Source organism: Petaurus breviceps, unplaced genomic scaffold (genome assembly GCF_028583685.1).
Source record: "Petaurus breviceps papuanus isolate PSGF00001 unplaced genomic scaffold, PetGlider_PUasm1.0 138, whole genome shotgun sequence".
Lineage (NCBI taxonomy): Eukaryota > Metazoa > Chordata > Mammalia > Diprotodontia > Petauridae > Petaurus > Petaurus breviceps.
The window spans coordinates 7,394,973-7,416,570 of record NW_027185694.1 but is presented as its reverse complement, the minus strand read 5'-3'; positions in this window follow the sequence as shown (position 1 = coordinate 7,416,570).

Sequence of the window (21,598 nt, the reverse complement as noted above, 5' to 3'; positions counted from 1 at the left end):
GATCTTAAATATGAGTGAACATTGACTATGGGGAGCCTGCAGCCTTGAGGCCACATGTGGCCTTCTAGGTCCTTAAGTGTGGCCTTTTGACTGAGTCCAAGTTTATAGAACAAATCCTTTTATTGAGGGGATTTGTTCTGTGAAGTTTGGATTGGAACTTGAGGACCTAGAGGGCCACATGTGGCCTTGAGGCTGCAAGTTCCCCACCCCTGCCATAGATATTAGCATATATGTCTATATACATACATATGTACATACCTATAAGCATATGCATATATGTGTGTGTAAATATAATATAACACAATAATATAGTAGAGTATAATATAGTATGATATAATATGATATGATATGATATACCTACCCCTTTCACATTTTCTCAGTTTGGTTATTGAAAAAGGTAGAGAGGGGCAGCTAGGTGGCATAGTAGATAAAGCATAAGGTCCTAGAGTCAAAAGGACTTGAGTTCAAATCCTCAGATGTTTGTTACTTAGTAGCTGCATGACTCTGGGCTAGTGTCTATAAGGTGGATTTGTTTTCTTTTTAAGATACTAGTTCCCAGGATCCATGGCCATAAACAATCTACTAGTTCCTAGGCTCCTAGTCTGTAAACAGTCTCACCACACTTGCACATCATCTTATAATCTTAAAATAATGTAAACATTTGTGATTAAGTTATAAATACCTACTGCGCATGCTCTATGCTAAGTCACCATGATATTGCTAAAGTTAGTGGAAACTTGTGAGGCTATTGCTAACAAATCGCCTTTCTTCATGTGCTTCTCTATAAATTAAGTGAACATTGACCAGTAAGTGGGGAATGCACAAGCTGGATTACTATGTGTGCCTCAACCGGCCCCCATCTAATCTTAGGGGGAATACATAAGCTGCAATGCTGTGTCTGTCTCAACTGGCCCATATCAAGACTTAGAGGATGCTGTAGGAGTTGGTATTCCCATTATCATTACACCATTGGGAAGAATAAAGCAAATAAGCCCCATCATACCATCCTTCTGGCTGCTCAGATCAAGAGTGAGCCTGCTTAGAGGCCAGAGCCCAGAAGGTCCCATGAATACTGTCTGACAGCAAGTATCTTAACCCCAATTACCTTCCCCCCACCAAAAAAAAAAAAAGAGGCAGTGAGCTGTTGCATAAAGAAAAATCACCAAAATAACTTATGAAAAGTAACTTTTAGAGTCTGGGTAAAACAAGGACTTTTGTGCATGAAATAATGATAAAACTGAAGTGTTAAAAAGTTTTTCCTTTAAAATGTTAAGAACAGATTGTAAGAGAACAGAGTAGACAACTGAGAGGATATATTTGAAGACCAGGAAATGACCATGATTGCAGAGCATTGTGGGCTCAGTTGATTTGTATGTAACTGTTTCTAGAGTTTGAGAAGTTGAAACTCACAAAATGGTCAATCAAATAGTTATTGGATTCTATGAGCTAATTAAATCATAAGGGAAGGATGAGCACAAGAAGGCTCTGATTTGAGCCATTGATTATGCTGAAGAACCTAAGAGGAATAGAAGGCAGCAGGAGTTGAGAATCCATTAGCATGAACAGTCTAGTGGCACTGCTCCAGATAGAAAGGTGATAGACTAAGAGGAGAGAGAGACAGAAAGAGACAGAGAGAGAAAGAAAGAGAGAAAGAGAGAGAGAGAGAGAGAGAGAGAGAGAGAGAGCCAACATGGGAATTTGTGTTGCTTGATGGCACATGGGTATAACAGGTTGTGGTCTCCTTGCTTTACCAGTAATAAGAAAAATGAATGTGGACCTGAAAATAAAATAAAATGTAATTAACAGTTCATTAATTAACAGACTTAAGCTATTGTACTTGAGGAATTGATTAATGACTAGAGAAAGGTTGAAATTCCTTGGAACATAACTGAATTCTACCTATTGCCCTTTAATTCCACTTCCATCTAGTTTCAGAAAGGTAAAAATCTCTCTGAATTACCTGATTGCTCTCTGTTGCCACTGTGTTTTAGAGGGGAAAGCAAAGAGGAAAAATAGGGGTTGCAGCTGTTTTGTTTTAAGCACAGGTGGAAGCTAATTGGATGGCTCATTCTTTTAAGTGAAGAGCTTCTGGGCTTGTTTGCATTGCCTAGAGACCTAACATGAATTTTGGTACAAGCTCTGCTTTACTGTTAGAAGAAACTTGTCAAACCATCCAGCATGTGGTTGAGACAGGAGCTGACTGGGCTTCTATACATCCCCCAAAGAGCTAACCTGAAGAACTTTGCAGTTCTCTAGCTTAAGGGAACTCTTTGTCACTATGATATCATAATAATTACTCAGCATCATTTTCAAGCTGAGTTTTAAAAAGCTTGCCTCTGCTTCATTTTGAGAATAAACCAGAAAGGGAGTAGTTAACAAAGAAGTGGACTCTTGTGATGCTGATGGTTCGTGAAGGGACAAGTGACCAAGGCTTGAAGTCCAGAATTTTTAATTTCCTTAACCATGTAAGGGTTATGGGATTTAAAGATCTCCCATGCCCCATGGACGTGCTGACATAGCAGAGCAAGAGAAAGTGAAAAGCCGAGCTAACGGTCCTGCGGTTGGCAGTTGGCGGGGTTCGCTTTTTTTTTTTTTTTGGGTTAGGACCCCTGCTGAGCACCACCAGGGGCCGGAGCTGTTGGGAGCAGGACTTTCTGCTAAGGACTCCTGCTGAGGACTGCCAGGGGCCGGAGCTGCTAGGAGCCCGCTTCCAGGACGCTGGGTCCTTGCGGGGACTGGGGAGAGGAGGAGCTTCGCCTGAGGCGCTTCCAGGACGCTGGGTGGTTGCTGTGAGTGGGGAGAGGAGGACCTTTGCCTGAGGTAGCCTGTTCTGTTTTAAAGGCTTGAAAATGTGGGTGCTTTCTACTTTATCTACCTGTGCCAATGTCATAACTACTCTGATGGCTTTCACTTTCTGGTTTTGGGACTCAGTCTTTTGGTATCTTAATAAATTTTCTAGTTTATTTCCCCAAATGGCAAACCTGACGTATTTTGTGATGGATAATTATATCAGCATATTTATAATCTCTATAGGCATTGTGAATATGGCATTGCTGATACAAACCACCAGGGTTATTTTTACTCATGTGTGTCCCTACTGAATTTCTGTAGATATTTACCTACTCTCTCCCTATGGATACTATATGTATTGATGAGAGAGTGTGACCCAGGCTTATGGGTTAACTGTAACATATTGATCATTCCTGTATTGCTTCATTTTGAGCAATTGTGATATATTGGTTATTGCTTCTGCCTTATCAGTAAGTAAATGATTTACAATTAAGAGTTAACTACATCAATGTACATAATTGAGTGATTTTGTGTAGGATATTTATTAATTTAGTGTAGATTGAGTGATTTTCCCCACTGAGCCCTACCCATCCCCCACACAATACTGGTGTGGGGAAGGGTAGGGTTTGGGAATATAATGGAGAGCAGAAAGAGCATATTCTTTGCCAAATAAAGTTATCCCTATTACCCTAAAAGAGTTTGGTTGTCCTTCTCTGGGGACCCAGACAAACCATTAAAAAAACTGATACGTGACCCAGCCCAAAGAACACATTCTACGAATGGCTATATCGTTAAGGGCATATACCAAGCACCTCACACAGGTTACATGTATAATTATCACTGATTCTGGAAAATGAGATTCGTGAATTCTGTATGATTTCTTTTTTTTAAAAAAAAGGAAAAGTTTTTCTCCTTTAAACTTTAAAATTTAATGTGAAATAGTTTACCCTGACATTTTCCCAAAAAAAAGTTCTCTATGCAAATGAGAAAAAAAAAAGTACTGTCAGTGATGTTTGAAAGTGTTTCTTCATTAAAAGATTTTATAGATGAACTCAACATGAGCTTTATATAGCCTGCTTCAGAGGGGGAAAAAAGTGCTTGAGGTGGCAGAATATACAAAAACAAATAGCAAAATGCAAATGTGGAAAGTACCGACTTCAGGTATCAGGCAGCAGTGTTCTGCTTCTATATTCAAGGGCCAAATACAGTATATATTTACTCAGTGTTTGAACAGTCTCAGGCTAGAGTCTTAATCTAACTCCAAGGCTGACTTCTCTTCCTTTGACAAATCTCCCTGGAAAGAGCTGAGCCTTTGCTTAAAGACTTCTGGGCTTGATGTACAAAAATATTAATGTCTTTTTGTCATATGATGTAAAAGAAGCCAGTTTTATAATTCAGAGGGTCAACAATTTCAAAACATGAAAAAAAAATTTCCTCCCCTTCCCCCAATCTCAAAAGTTCAGGTCAGAGAGAATCATAATTTAGATCTGAAAGGGACTTTCGATTCATACATCACCTGAGGAAACTGAGGCCTAACAAGGAGCTAGAGATACCTCTTAAAGTTTTGGGGGTGTTTTAGAGGCTTAGAAAGACAGTTACACTGTAACTGAAGCACACTGGATGTGAAGACTGGAGAGACATCAGTTTGAATCTAACCTCTGACATTCCTAGCTATACGACCACAGGACTAATTTACCCTCTATGAACCTCAGTTTCCTCACCTTTAAAATGAAGATATTAATAGCTTACCTCACAAGGTTGTTGCAAGGATCAGATGAATGTCAAGCACTTTGCAAGCCTTAAAATGGTATACAAATGTCATCTATTATTATTTTAAAGTTTCACATAAAATTATGTCACCATGACAGGAATATTTTATACTTCTAGAGATAAAACTTTGTTTTCCCTTCTCCCTCTAGCTTTTTTTAAGACAGGTAATAAAACAGAGAAATATTTCAGTTCCAAAATTACAGGCCAAACTTGGAACACTTCTGGAAGTAGCATTCAACTACTGTTCTCATGAGATCCCAGAAGAAGGGTTAATTGGGGCAGACACAATTCAGTTGCAATAACATTTATTAAACACCTATTACATGCAGGGGACTTGTTAGACATTGAAAATGTAGGGATGAAAAACAACATAGTACTTTCTCTCATGTTCTATCTATTGGGAGAGGGGGAGTGGAACATAACATATAAATAAGTGCCAATACTAATAGAGAACCAGACAAAATGTAATAAGAAATTTAAAGAGAGACGAATAGTCAGAGTCTGCTTACCTCCATTCAATGGGCAAGCATAATGAAAAATAATAAAATGCAATTGTTGGCAGAAAACTGGAAACAACCCATGTGTCTGATGGGTGGAGAATGAGTGAATGAACTGCATGGCATGTGAACATAATAAATTGAGACAAATGGGAAAAATTGGAAGAAATTTTTTAAATATTTGTATGTAAAATATTTAAAATATAAAATATTTGAATTTTTTAAAAAGGATTGGGATGATAACATGTATATAGACTATAACTGTTAAAATGATAATAATGATCATAATATGTATCAATGGTTTCATTATTTCACTGATGTGGCTGCTCCTTCCAATGGTACAGAAACTCACAATCAAACCATGCTTTTTCTTCTTGTGTCATTCTTGTTCCACATCCTCTGACCCATTCTCCCCACAGAAGCTCTACATAATATGTAGGTGGATTTTCTCTAGTTGGTTTTTCACACTCTGTGAGTGCCGGTGCATCAGTCGGGCTCTCCATCTATTATCTATCATTGCTGACATCTTCTCTAACCTAGATTATATCTTATTCAATTCAACAAGCAACTACTATGCCCCAAGTATTATACCAGGTCCTGAGAATAGTAAAACTGCTTAATAAATGTTTGTTGACTTGGCTTGACTTGAAGTATAACAGGAAGTTCATTTGGATTGGTTGAGGGACTTGGTCATACCCTATGAGTATGACCAGATAACTAGTTTCGAATCTGGGATTCAAGTCATTGACAAGCCAGGAGAGGAAAGCTCTGATCAAACCCCTGAAAAGGAATTGCTAAGAACAATCTTGGCCCTGGCCTTGTTGTTAGTCTCTCTCCACCCACTCTTTGACTAGAGAAAGACCTTGTGAACTTCAGTGGGATAGAGTATTTGGATATTTTTATCAGCACCCTAGTTCTAGCAGTGTCCCTAGAAAAACTGCTGAAGAATCTACACTAAGAACCAAAGACAAATAACACACAATGTGAAAAGGGTAGCTTCAAGAGCCTACAAAGTTCCCCAGAAGGAACAGCACCTACCTACAAAGGTTGTTGTAAGGACAAAATGAGATAAGATTTGTAAAGGGCTTTGCAAGCTTTAAAGTGCTTTATAAAAGCTAGTTGTTATTATTATTAATATTATGCCACCTTGGCAAATACCTCTTACTAAAAGCTAATTAGGTAGGCTTGTCTCACTGATATTGACTGATAATCATGGACACTGAGGCTCATCAGCTATGTGCCATTACCTAAGTACCTCTGGGTTGGCTGTAGAGCTCTACAAAGAGGAATAGCTATGCTTTAGGGAACCAAACTGCCAGTGCCCAATTCCGCATGTGCTAAACATTTATCTCCAATTTATGCCTAGATTGATAGAGAAAACAAAGTTTTTTGGAAGAGAGCCCTTAAAGGCTCTATTTTATTCTGCTGAGTCAAACATAAGCTGTTGTGTTTTTTTCTTAAATCAACAAACAATAAACAAACTGGGATGACATATTCTCCACACTTTTCAGTCAATTATACAACTGTGAAGATGTGGCTTGCTGTAGAAAATTGCTCGCAGAAGCCAGTCAGTTCCCTTATTACACTTCTATACTTAACACAAATCATTCTCATGAAGATTTTATAATACAACAGAAGTATATAAATAGGTATCTTTTCATGTCTTCTGTCATCTTTTTTGACAAATACTATCTATAATTCTTTCTCATTCAATATCTTCCCCCTCTTTGAAAATTCTGGAAAATTATATCTTTGTTTTCAAATTTGTATTACCTTCAGCAAAGATTTCTTCTCTTCATACTTATTGTGGGGAGGCTGATCTTCCAGGTTTCATCTGCCTGATTACCATTTCTACTTCTTCATATAACACCTTGAGGACTGAGGGGTTAGAGTCCAAAGGGAACGTTTCTACTGTCGTGAATGATGAAAATAAATTGGCATAGAAAAGCTGATATGTCTGTTCCATTGTTTGTTTGTTTTTCAGTTTCACCTTTAAGAGATTCTGGAGCAACTTGGCTTAATTGGATTTTATACCAACTATCTTCAGACTCATTATTCCCTTGACTATCCCTCACTGTAGTGTGAGCCAATCCTTTTCATAACATTCCACCATTCTCTCCATAATGTCTTGCAAATGAGTTTTTATTCTAAACTCCCATTGCTCCTGACTGTCATGTCTCTCCATTTGGCAAGGAGATCAAGTGTTTGTTGGTTCAAGTGATACTTTTCTGGCCTCTTCTTTGTGAAGCTAATATCCATTAAAGTTCTGAAGGAAGTAGTAATGAATTTAGAGCTGGAAAGGACCTTGGAGGCTATTGAATCAAACCGCTCAATTTTACAGTTGAGAAACTGAAGCTCATAGACAGGGATGAATGGTAGCCAGCTCAAACAGGTTTGAAAGAGCTGATTGTTAAATTTTCAATATGAGCATTTATACTTCAGAAACTGGAAAATCCTATCAACCAGGGCTTTAATTACTGTTTTTTTGATTGTCTAACAGACTTAAGATGGAGAAAGTGTTAATAATACATGTAAACTTTAAGTTGTCATTTGTGCATTCTTTTCGGAGAGTCGGTCATTAAACATTTATGTTTATTTATATATATACCTAATTATATTATAAATTTATATTTATTTATTTGTATACTTATTTATGTCTAATGGTAGCCATCTCTAGGGTGGGTGGGGGGATAAATTTACAGGATAATTTTGTCATATATTTGAAAGGAATAACAAGTTGTGCATAGTAGATTTGCAGTTTCATGTTCAATCATCTTTTTTATTGTACTATAATATAAATGCTTGCTTTATTCCATAAATTAAACAAAAAACACTTATCAGCACACCCCTGCCTGCAGAGGTTGTGACTTGTGCAAAGTCACACAAGTAGTAAGCTCAGGTCCTATAATTCCAAGTTCATTACTCTTTCTGCTGCACCATACACAAGAGACAAAATACGAGAATGGAGCAATAATAAAAATAAATCATTTCAATTATCTATACACAAACCTACAGTGTATATTAACAAGTTAAAGGAATTAGAGATCCTAATGCAAAAAGGCACGTTTATCACACTGTTGCAATTATCTTTCTGGCAGACTCATTCCTTATGTTCATTAAGAAGTCCAGAAGGCCAAATGACCAGATGCATCTTAAAAGAATGCTTCTTGCCTCTGGGGGCTTGATCTACCCCCAGCACTGCCACCTCCTATTTTTCTCTTGAATAGACATCTTTCCTTTTTAGCTGCATCTTCTTTCTATCTTCTGATATCATTTAGAGTAAGAAAATACCAATGATTTGGTTCATCTTCTCCAGGATTATGTCAACTCACTGGTCTTTGAACAAGGATCTCACATTTAGAGAAGCAATAGTTAAATTAATATTTGTAGATGTGCTTAAAAACCAGTATGAACCTTAGTGTTCACTGTCTCCCTAGTCTTTCACCCTCCCACTGTCACTGTGAAAGGGTCAAAAGACATCATAAGAATAAGGGAGATAAATGTGCCAAGACTTGGGGTCAAGAATATCTGAGTGAAAATTTGGCTTAAGGTACTTAAGTTTGTGACCCTGGGCAAGTTCGTTAACCTGTATCAGTCTCAATCTCTTCATCTATAAAATGGGCATAATAAAAATAATACCTACCTCACAGGGTAATTGTGAAGATCAAATGACTTAGCATATGTAAAGCATGTTATAAACCTTGAAGTATTGTATGAATGCTAGCAATTACCAAGGTCTTTTCCACAATGAGATGGTATCACAACTTCTCTTCTCCTATAAGCCCATGTGTCCAAAGGTCCAAGTCCTCTCTTATTTGTCTGTCTCCTATTCCCTAACCTCTTAACAGAATTTGCCCAGGATGCAAAAATTTCTAGTCATGGTTCTCCCTGGAGTAAGTGAGGATGTTTAATGTAGAGAGGAGGTCAGGAGTGGGGGAGGGGAAGGTGATCATTGTCCTCCAGTCCTTGAAAACCTGCCATGTGGACTAGATTTGTTCTGTTTGGTTCCAGAAACAGAATTAGGAACAATAATTGCAAATAGGCAAAATATAGATTTGATAGAACTTCCTAATGATTACAGTTGTGCAAATGCTGCTGTCTGAGGATGTAGTGGATTCCATCTCATTCAGGGTCTTAGAGCAAAATGTATAGGACTACTTGTTTAGTCTGTTGTAGATAGGGTTTGTATTCACTTATTTTTTTTTGGACTAGATAACTGAAAAAGCCCCTTCTGACTCTGATTCTATGAAGAAGAGTTTGTAAAACCTATTAAAATTATTATAGTGGTCTGTGTATATATTAGGAGTTTCACTGAATAAATTGGAAAGTAGAACAAATAAACCCTTGCAGACAATGTGATATTCATAATCATATAATTGACTGAGGGATATGAAGATACAAAATGGCTCTGTGCTTTTTATTTATTGGGGCTTTTTAAGTTTAGTTTTGTTTTTTTAAGAATTTGATTCAGTGGGGAATGGAGCCAAGATGGTGGTGTAGAAGCAGAAAAACTCCCTGCGCTCCCCCCATAAAGACCTAAAATACCTATAAAAAATGACTCTAAACAAACTTTAGAGCTATAGAATGAAAAAAGTGACAGAGAGAAACTCCTGCTGAAGGCAGCCCAACAGGCCAGCAGGAAGGGTCCATCACAAAGCATTGGAAGCAGCACCCAGCCCCCTGTGAGCCCATGGTTTTAGCCCCAGGGCACCCTGACCAGCAGCTGCTGGAGGGACTTCTGGAGAGTGGAGCACCAGCAGCTGTAGCAGTTTCCAGAATCATCAACTGTAATGCCAAGCAAAGGCAACCTCCCAAGGTTCAAAATACCAGCATAGGTGCTCTCCATTTTATTCAGTGACAAATTGAGAACAGAGAGAATCAACATATAGCATAATTCAAAATACAGCATTTACCAAGTGTGATTTAATCAAGTACTACCCCACCCCTGGACATTACATTCATTTAGTCCATCACAAAGCCCCTCTTCTCAAATGGAGATTAGTTTCCAATCATAAGTAAAGTACATTCATTTGTTTAATCACAGAGCACAAAAAAGTCAAAAGTTCCCCACCCTTGGATTACAATTGAATCTACCCCAGAGTTACAACAAGCTTAAGCACAGCATTTAATACCCAAAGAGAGTCTTTTCTTCATATTGACCCAAGGCAAGGTCTCAGCAATCTTTGTTCCTGGGGAGACAAAGCTTAGCAAGGCCACAAGATACATTGCCAGTAGCTTCATTAATTCATGCTCTGTCTGCAAAACAGTCCTAGGACCCCTGAAAACATTAGCAAAGCCCCCTTCCAGGATTTCTATAAACATACAACAAGAAAATCCTTCTTCAGGGCTTCTGAACCAACAGCAAGGTTCCAAGACCTCTGCAACAACAGCACTGTCCTTCACCAGTGGACAGAATTCACTCTCTGTCTGCAGAATAGTCTCAGGAGCTCTGAACCAACAGCAATGTTTCCAGACTTCTGCAACAACAGGACTGTCTTTCACCAGTGGACAAATCTGGCAAAACAACATCAAAACAGACAGACAAAGTACCAGCATAACAGCCATGTCTCCTCAGTCCTTGGCAGCTCTGGGTGGCAGCTCTCAAAAGTCCTGGGCAATTCAAACTAGCCCTCAGCAATCCTCTCAGTCTCTCTCTGCCTCCAAGATGCTGCTTCCAAAAACTTCTTTTGCCTCTCTCTTTTCTTGTGTCTCTCTAAATTTACGTCACTAGCTCCTCCCAGTTCAGCCCTCTCTTTTCATGTCAACAAGTCCATCCCACAAGTGGGATTCACAAGCTCTGGGTTTTAACACAATCAAACCAAAAACCAAGCCAACACAGGGGGATCTTTAAATTACATTACTATTACATCAACCCATAAATGTCAAAGACAAAATGAGAGGTCACTATGGACTTTGTGGGAACAGAAGGTCTGGGAGTGCAGTTCAGGCTCTGCCCCCAAAGGGAGAAGTGGCTGAGGCATGGTGGACACCAAGGCATGGCTGTTTCAGAGCTACTGGCCTGCAGATTGTAGGGCACCAAGTGACCATCCAGAGGGATAATCACTCTTGTTTTAACCTGCTTGGATCTGGATTGCTAGCTAAGGTGAAGGTCCTGGGGTGCGTGACCAGTGTACCACACCTGGTGGAGGCTTCTGAGAGGGCATCCAACTAATAGCTCTGGCACCTGTGAAAACCCCAGCGATTTGGGACAAAGCTATCCTCTCTGGAAGCAGAGTTCTACTGTGGCAAAAAGCTCAAAAGTCAAGTAATTGAGTGGCAACATGAGCAAACAAAGGAAGCAAAGCAAGCACAGCCAACTGACTCTAGATTACTTTTTTGGGGACAAAAAGGATAAAAGCATGGAACAGGAGGAAGACAATGAAGTCAGAACTCCTGCATCAAAAGCTTCCAAAAAAATATGAACTGGTTACCTAGAGGAGCTTAAGAAGGATTTTTAAAAACCAAATAAGAGAAGTGGAGGAAAAATTGTGAAGAGAAATGAGAATGATGCAAGAAAATCATGAAAAGAGAGTCAACAACCTGACTAAAGAAAATAACATCTTAAATAATAAAATAACTCCAAGGGCAAAAGAGGCTCAAAAAGCCAATGAGGAGAAGAATGCCTTAAAAAGATGAATTTGCCTGATGGAAAAAGAATCTCAAAAGCTCACTGAAGAGAATCGTTCATTCAGAATTATATTGGAGCAAATGGAAGCTAGTGACTATGAGAAATCAAGATACTATGAAACATATCCAAACAAATGAAAAACTAGAAGGCAATGTAAAAAATCTCACTGGAAAAACCGCTGACCTGGAAAATAGATCCAGGAGAGATAATTTAAAAATTATTGGAGTACCTGAAAGCCATGATCAAAAAAAAATAACCTAGAAATCGTCCTTTAAGAAATTCTCAAGGAAAATTGTCCTGGTGTTTTAGAACCAGAGGACAAAATAGAGGCTGAAAGAATCCACTGATCAACTCTTATAAAAGACCCCAAAAAGAAAACTCCTAGGAATATTATAGCCAGGTTCTGGAGTCCCCAGATCAAGGAGAAAATATTAAAAGCAGCCAAGAAGAAACAATTAGAATATTGTGGAAACACAATCAGGATAACACAAGATCTGGCAGCTTCTACATTGAGGGATCGAAGGGCTTAGAATATGATATTCCAGAAGTCAAAGGAGCTGGGATTAAAACCAAGAATCACCTACCCAGCAAAACTGAGTATCATGTTTCAGGGGAAAATATGGTCATTCAGTGGAATGGAGGACTTTCAAGCATTCTTGATGAAAAAAACAGAATTGAATAGAAAATTTGACATTCAGATACAAGAAGCAAGGGAAGCATGAGAAGGTAAACAGGGAAAAGAAATCATAAGGAACTTATCAAAGTTGAACTATTTACATTCCTCCATGGAAAATGATAATTGTAACTTATGAAACTTTTCTCAGTATGAGAATAGTTGAAGGGAATATATATGTTTATATAGGAGGATATATGGGCATATGAATACATATGTGAGTGTGTGTTTATATGTGTACAGGTATACATAGAGGGCACAGGACCAATTGAATAAGAAGGGATTATACTTAAGAGGTGAAATTGAGAGGTGAGAGAGGAATATAATGAGAGGAGATGAGGAGAGACAGAATGGGGTAAATTATCACATATAGAAGAGGTATGGGAAAACTGTTACAATGGAGGGGAAGAACAGGAAGGTAAAAGGGATTGGGTCAAGCTTACTCTCATTGAATTTGGGTTAGGAAGGGAATGACATACACACTAAATAGAATATCTTGCCCTACAGGAAAATAAGAAAAAGGGGATAAGAGGGGGGATGATGGAGGGGAGGGCAGGTTGGGGAGGAGGGAAGTTAGAAGCACACACTTTTGAAAAGGGACAGGGTTTTGCAGTGAATAGAGCACTGGCCCTGGAGTCAGGAGAACCTGAGTTCAAATCCAGCCTCAGATACTTAACACAAAAACTAGCCATGTGACCTTGGGCAAGTCACAACCCCAATTGCCCTACTTCCCCCCTTCCAAAAAACAAAAAAAAAAAAAAAGAAAAGGGACAGTGTCAAAGTAGAAAACAGAACAAATCGGGGTAGGGATAGGATGGAGGGAAATATAATCAGTCTTTCACAATATATCCACTATGGAAATGTTTTGCATAACTACACATGTACAACTTATATTGAATTGCCTATGTTCCCAGTAAGGGTGGGTGACAAGGAAGGAAGGGAAAGAATCTGGAATTCAAAGTTTTAAAATCAAATGTTTAAAAATATATATTATTATTATTATTTTTACATGCAACTGGGAAATAAGATATACAGGCAGTGGGGTATAGTGATCCATCTTGCCCTACTGGAAAGTTGGAGGGGGTACAGGGGAGGATATAGGAGAGAGCAGATTGAGGGAGGGGGTACAGTGGGATCACTGTTTTGGGGTGGTGGGTAGGGGAAAGACAGGGAGGAAATTTGTAACTCAGAATCATGTGGAAATGATGTAAACTAAAAAATAAACAAAATTTAAAAAAAAAGAATTTGATCCAGTAAGTTAAAATGCAGCCTTAGAGTGCCTACCCCAACCCATTGCCTTTCATGCATATGTTAAGATAGTCAAGATTCTTTAATAGATAAATTTACTCTGAGACATTTTTGTTCAGCAATCTTCTAATTAACAAAATTGAGCAAGGAGATTAAAGGAAATGTTGTTGGGGCGATTTGAAGTGTAGCACTGGGGAAAAGAGCCACCTTGTCACAGATTGCCTCAACTTTTCAGCAAGGTATGAGATGGGGTCCCCTGATGAATAGGAGGGCAAAGGGATCCTGTGCAAATAACTTGAAGAGAACTGAGTTTTGGAACACAGCCTTTAAACAATGGAATAGAGTGTCAAACAGAGTAAAATTAGTTGCCTTGATGAGGGATCAATTCAATTACACAACAGAAATTTGTAAATATTCAAGTGGACTTGAGTCATTTTTTTTTTACAAATGTGTATGTTAGATATTTATCTATTAATTTTAGTTTTGCCCCAAGGTGAATAAGAAGTGATGTCAACAGCCAGAACTTTTAGTTCCTTGAGCTAATCAAGTTCTCCATTGTGGTTTCAATACTTTTTGAAGAAAAACAGGCTAACTTCACTAATTCATTGTTGGTGGAATTGTGAACTGATCCAACCATTTTTTGAGAGAAATCTGGAATTATTCCCAAAGAGCTATTAAACTACCTATACCCTTTGACCCAGCAATAACATTACAGAGGAAAGAACCTTTATTTTCTAAAATATTTATAGCACCTCTCTTTGTGGTGGTAAGGACTGGAAATTGCAGGGATGCCCATCAATTAGGGAATGGCTGAACAAGTTGTGGTATATTATTGTGATGGAAAAACTACTATCTTATGAGAAATGATGAGCTTGATGGTTTAAAAAAAAACATGGGAAGACTTGCAAGAAACAACAAAGAATGAAATGAACAGAATCAAGAGAACATTGTATATAGTAATGGCAATATTATTTTAAGAATGACTTTGAGCAAATAAGTTATTTTGTCTATTTTAAATACTCAAATTAAATAAATAAAGGACATATGTAGAAAGATGCTATCTGTATCCAGAGAAAGAATTAATAAAAGTATCTATAGAATAATTTTACCTGTTTGTGTCTAATGGTAGTGGGAGGGAGAGAAAAAAGGGAAAAAATAAATTTACATCATAATTTTGTTGTATATTTGAAAGAAATAACAAGTTGTGCAAGTAGGTTTGCAGTTTCATGTGCAATTGTCTTTTTATTGTACCATGTTATGGAAATGATTATTTTATTCCATAAATTAAAAAAATAAAGAGATATGTATATATATCAGAGCTAACTTGCATGGGAATGGAGGAGAGTGAGGGAAAACGATTAAGCTATTGCTCCTATCACAGTTTCCATTAACACTTTAGTTTTCTAAAGCAAAGTTGTCTAATTTCTGGGGTTTGGAGTACAAACACACTCTTTCCAGTTCCTAGGATCTTGGCCTTCTAACAGTTTTAGTGTCTAGTAAGCTCATTAACACAGTTCAGAGTAGACTTCTCACATTCTAGATAGTGTCTTCTTTAATATAGTCTAGGGTTTATCTTATGAAATTTTTTAATTATGTGCTACCCTGTGTATTAATATTGAACTTGCAGTAAGAAAATTATTACATCATTTTTAAAATGAAAATTTGTCTAAGTTTAAATGATTGACATTTTGTTTTTACATTAATGAATAAATCATTCAATAAACAGTTATTAAGAGCCTACTATGGACAAGTAATTGTCCATTTATGCTGGGAATGCAAAAAGAGGCAAAAGACAATTTCTCTTCTCAAGGCACTTTACAGTATACATTTTTCCTACTTTCCCCACCCAGCAAAACTTTACAACAAAGAACAAGGTGATAAAAAGAAAAGGGAGGAAGCAATTCATCACCAACCAACAACTCCACTGAATCTGACAGTACATGTAATAGTTCACACTGATAAGCCCCTACTTCTGCAAAAAGAGAAAAGATATTCATTTTCTCAACTCTATTCAAGAGCAAATCAGAATTATAAAGCAATGCTGTTATTTTCATTTAAATTATTATAGTCACTGCATGTTTTCTGATTCTGCTTCCTTTATTCTGAATCAGTTCATAAAAGTCTCCTGTGCTTCTCTTGATTCTTCATATTCATCATTTCTTATCAAGTTGTGATGTTCTATTTCATTCACACACCACAATTTATCAATTCTGTAATTAATAGATATCTATTTAGTTTCCAGTTATTTGTTACCACAGGTACCACTATGAATATTTTATTGCATGCGAGAGCCTTTCTTTCTATATTTAACCCCCTTGGAATGTATGTTTAGCAGTAGGTCTGGCTCAAAAAATATGGACGTTTTAATGATTTAGTGCCTTAATTCCAAATTGACTTCCGGAATGGCTGGGCCAGCCACAGCAGTGTATTTGTGTTACAGATTTTCTATAGCTCCTCAAACATTATGTCCACTTTTGTCAATTTGCTGGTTGTGAGCAAAGCCTCATAGTTGTTTTGATTTGCATTTTGCTTATTTGTATTGTTTTGTATGAATCATTTACAAGGTTGTTAAGAATTTTCAAGATCTTTTGAAAACCATTTCTTCATAACTTTTGACCATTTATCCATTAGAGAAACCATTGAGGAATGACTCTTGGCTTTATATATTTCTATTAACTCACTATGTATCTTAGATATCAGATCCTAATCAGAGATATTTTATGTAAATTGGTTTTATGACACTTGACAGCTTCCCTTCAAATCCTAACTACTTTTATTTTAATAACTTTTTTCAGTTTTATTTAAATGAAGCTATTTTAAAATTTGTTATTGCTTCTCTCCCATGTTTTGTTAAACTTTTCTTCATAGCCAAAGCAGTGAAAGGCATCTGATCTTATTCTTTTCTAATTTTATTTGTGATAGTAACCTTTAACATTCAGGTCATGTATCTATTTTGCATAAGATGCTAATCTAAACTGAATTTCTGCCAAACTGCATTCTATTTTCCCAGAATTTTTTTGTAAAATAGGGAGTTCTTCACCCAAAGGAATTTATGTTCTTGATTTTCTTGAATGCTAAGTTGTTGAGTTAAATTGTTTCTGACTCTTCCTCATCCAAACTGTCCCAATGATCACCTTTTCTGTTTTTTTTAAACCAACACTAATTTTTTTTATGATTACTGCTTTATAAGATGAAATTTGAGGTTGTCAAGTACTGCATATCTACTTTTTCATTATTGTCCTTAAGTTCTAGACTCTTTTATTCTTTCAAATGAACTTTCTTAGTATTTTGTCTAGCTCTACAAGGTACCCTGTTGGTAACTGCTTGATTGGCCAAAGCACTAAACCTCTGAATAATTGAGGTAATACAATCATTTTTATTGTATTGGCATAGCCCAAACACCAGCAATAAATGTCTCTCCAAATATTTAGGCTGTTCTTTATTCCTGAAAAATGATTGCAATTGTATTTTTTGTCTTGAATATACCTTGAGAGACTGATGGCCAGATATGGCTTTTTTTTTGCTTTTTTTCAGTTATTTTAAATGGGATTTCCCTTTCTGTTACTTTTGCCTACATGGTATTTTATTTTTATTCCCAAAAAAATGCTATTTATTACTGTATATACATATATATAGATTGTATTCTGCTACTTTACTGAAGCTATTACTAAAATTAGTTTCTTTGTTGATTCTCTGGGGCTATATAGTTTTCAGTTGATTATTTATTTAGCTATTGTATCACATACTATTGAAGCTGGTTTTTTGGACCAAAGTGTAAAATTTTACATTTACTTCTATTAAGTGTATTTTTATTTGGTTCATTGTTCTAGCCTTTGAGTTATTTTGGGATCCTGATTATATCACCCAGTAGGTCAGCTCTTCCTCTTAGCTTTGTGTCATTTTCAATTTGACCTGCATATTATTTATGCCTTTTATCCAAATAATTGATAGGAAGAAAAATTAAATACTTCAGGACCAAGGACAGTGATCTGAAGGATGACACTATATACCTCTTTCTAAAGATTTTGAGCCTTCAACTAGTTTGTAATAATCCACCTATAATCTATCCCACCCTTCTCTACTTTGTCCACAATGATAGAATATGACTGTCAAAATCTTAGTTCAAATTTGAACATATAACTTTATCATTCTCTTATATGCTAGTCTGTTATCTTTGTTTAAAACAAAGGCAATAAGGTCAGTCTGGTGTGATCTGTTTTTGAAGAAGCAATTCTGAATGACTACAATGCCACTTTCTTTCCTAGTTGTCCTTTAATAATCTCTTTGATAATTGTACTAGAATTTGGCCAGAAATGGAATTCAAGCTCATCTGCCTAAAATTTGCAGGTTTCACTCTCTTCACTTTTTTGAAAATTGCCACATTTGCCTTTCTTCAGTTCTCTGGCATCTCTCCCAGACTCTATTATCTTTTAAAGATCACTAAGGATAGTTCAGTAATCACAATTCCAAGTTCTTTGAGTACCCTAGGAGATAATTCATTTAGGCCAGGTGTCTTTGGTGACTTGAACTCATCAAGGACAGCTTGGCTCTCTCTTCTTATCACCCTACTTCTCTTAAGTTTGACTTAACCATTTCTATCATGTTCCTAATAAAACAAATGTAATTATCTTTATCCATAAAAAAAGCGAGTATCACCACATGTTATCATGATTACTTCTACCCCAAACAACAATCTTACCCTTCATTTGTTTCTTTTCTTTTCCCCCCAAATTTCAAAGGGTCTGTAAACTGTTTCCATTTTTCCATTGTATCACCAGTGCATAAAGCATAGCATATGTTTAATAAATGCTTTTTGAACTGAGTGCAGATATTCTTTCCAAAAGTTTATATGTTAAGTCATTCAAACTTTTTTATCCTCTGTGACTTGTATCAGTGTTCCTCATCAAATTCTCCATAAGGAAACTACCCAATATACTAGTGGCCTTCTCTTTAGAATTTCATGGGGTTCCATTGCAGCACTTTATCTATCTTTAATACCTCCCTCTTACTACCTGACTGATATCTCTCATTCTCTTATCATCAATTTCCTGTATTATCTATTTTATGCCATTTCTTTTCTAAAAGTCATCATTGATATGTTACAGTCTATCATTGCCCACCATAGTCTCTGTTTCTCTTTGAAAAAGCTTCCATTTTGATTCTTTAAAGGTTGTGTTGTCCCACAATTTGTGGTCATCTAGCATCACTAGAAGAGTACCAGTATTAGAAATTTGAGTTTCATTGCAAGGAGCTGCTTACAAGCAGTGCAAGTTGGAAATACTGCACAATTTGCAAAAACAATGCAGCCCACTTTTCCTATTCATTTCTTTGTCAAGCTCAATTTCTGTCTGTAGTGGATTCAAGATTTTATTTATTTATTTTACTAAAGGGCCAACTAAATAAACTACCTTTCCAAAGGCATTGGTCTCAAAAGTGAGTACTTTTCATCTACTTGGTTTTTCCCATGCAGATTGTTAGAATTACCTTTGTTTAAGTAGTTGTGGGTCTCGTTATGAAGACTATATATAGTAGGCATGCAGTCAGGACAGTATCATCTGCATTAAGGATCATACTGATAGTTGCAGCATCTATGGAGAATCCTTCTCCTATTTGAATTCTACACTGAACATCCTCCATGACAGTGTTGAACACCTTCAGCAAGGATATCTCCTATTTTAGTCCTTACTTTGTATCAATAATCAGATATCAGATTTTGATAATCATTGAACAAAGTTATTTCTACTGTTGCATCTATCTAGGATCCTACGTGATCTTAATATGTGCATAAAAACACCTTTTTAGAGGAGAACCTTAAAAGTTGAATTGTTCCCTTTCTTATATCATCTTTAATATGCATTGTCAGCCTTACATCATTATGAGCTTCAGCACTACTGGGATCTTCACATTTTTATGGTCATCTTCCATTACCTGCCTTACTTCCATAATCTAAACATGACTTTATAAATTTTTATCAGACTTTACATCCACATTGGTTTCTTTAGACACCTCCCCTTTCTTTTCCTCACTGGAATACTTTCTATTTGTGACTGGATCTCTCCTGGATCTATTTTCCAGGTCAGTGGTTTTTCCAATGAGATATTCCATTGCCTTCTATTTTTTCATTTGTTTGAATCTGTTTTATAGTATCTTGATTTCTCACAAAGTCATTAGCTTCCAATTGCTCCAATCTAATTTTGAAGGAGTTATTCTCTTCAGTGAGTTTTTGAAATTCCTTTTCCATCTGGTAAATTTGGTTTTTTTAAGGCATTCTTCTCCTCACTGGCTTTTTGAGCCTCTTTTGCCATTTGAGTTAGTCTATTTTTAAGGTATAATTTTCTTCAGTCAGGTTGTTGACTCTCTTTTCATGATTTTCTCTCATCATTCTCATTTCTCTTCCCAATTTGTCCTCCACTCTCTTACTTGATTTTCAAAATCCTTCTTGAGCTCTTCCATGGCCTGTAACCAATTCATATTTTTCTTGGAAGCTTTTGGTGCAGGAGTTCTGACTTCATTGTCTTCCTCCTATTCCATGCTTTGATCCTTTTTGTCCCCAAAAAAGGAATCTAAACTTTGATTTCTGTGCTTGTTTTGCTTCCTGTGCTTGTTCATGTTGCCACTTAATTACTTGAGTTTTGAGCTTTTTGCCACAGTAGAATTCTGCTTCCAGAGAGGAGAGCTTTGTCCCAAATTGCTGGGGTTTTCACAGGTGCTGGAGATATTAGTTGGGTGCCCTCTCAGAAGCCTCCACCAGGGCTGGTACACTGGTCATGCACCCCGGGACCTCCACCCAAGAGAGATATCCAGATCCAAGCAGATTAAAGCAACAGCAATCACCCTCTGAATGGTCATTTGATCCCCCTATAATCTGCTGGCTAGGAGCTCTGAAACAGCCACACATTGGAGGCTGCAGGGCCACCATACCTCCACTACTTCTCGTTCCAGGGGTAGCAGCTGGACGGAGCTCCATCCCCTCCAGTTCCAACAGAGTTCCACACTGACCTCTCACTTTGTCTTTGGCATGTATGAGTTAATAATTATTGGAACTGCCACAGCTGCTGGTGATCCACTCTCCCGAAGTCCACTCCAGCTGCTGCTGGTCAGGGCCACCCTAGGGCTAAAACCACTGGCTCATGTGGGACTGGGCTCAGCTCCCAACATGCTGTGATGGACCCTTACAGTCTGCTTCCTGGACTGCCTTCAGCAGGAGATTTGTTTCGCTCTGTCACTTTGTGGATTCTGTAGCTCTAAAATTTGTTTAGAATATTATTTTATAGGTATTTGAGGTGGTTATGGGGGGAGCTCACAGAGTTTTCCTGCCTCTAAGCCACCATCTTGGCTCTGCCTCCAAGGACACAATATATGAAGTACTTTGCAAACTGTAAGGGTTATATTAAATTCTAGCTATTTTTTATTATTATCTATCTTTTCTCTATACTCCGAAATTTGTTCTCTGTAAATCTATGGTGCATTAAAACTAAGCCCAGCTTTCCTCTCCTCTACCACAAATTCTGAGGTTGAGTGACAACTTCCTCCCAAAGTTCCAATCATTTCCACTTAAGCCACCAATTCCCCTTTGTTGGTCTGACTCCACTCTAGAATAATTCATCTCCTCACTTTCACCACTAACTATATGTTTCCCTCTTAAAAATCAAGGGTGTTTTGCATGCTTTTTTTCAATTCATTTCCTTCTTTCAGTCTGATTCATCAGATATGCATTAAGTATGGCACTTTGCTAGGCACTGAATACTTTCTTTTCTTCAAAGACCAGAGAGAGCATTATGGTAGTGGATTTTCTTGATGGGTGCTAAAAAACAAAATAAATATAAAGCATCTTGAGTACAAAAACTCAGAATGTTCTTTTCCATTCTCCTTTATATTTTAGATCACTCAGGGACAGCATCATTGCCTTAAACAATTTCCTTAGAAAATGGACAATCTTGAGGGTTTCCCCCTGAGATTGAGTCAAGTTTGACTCAGCCTGAGTCTGCTTTG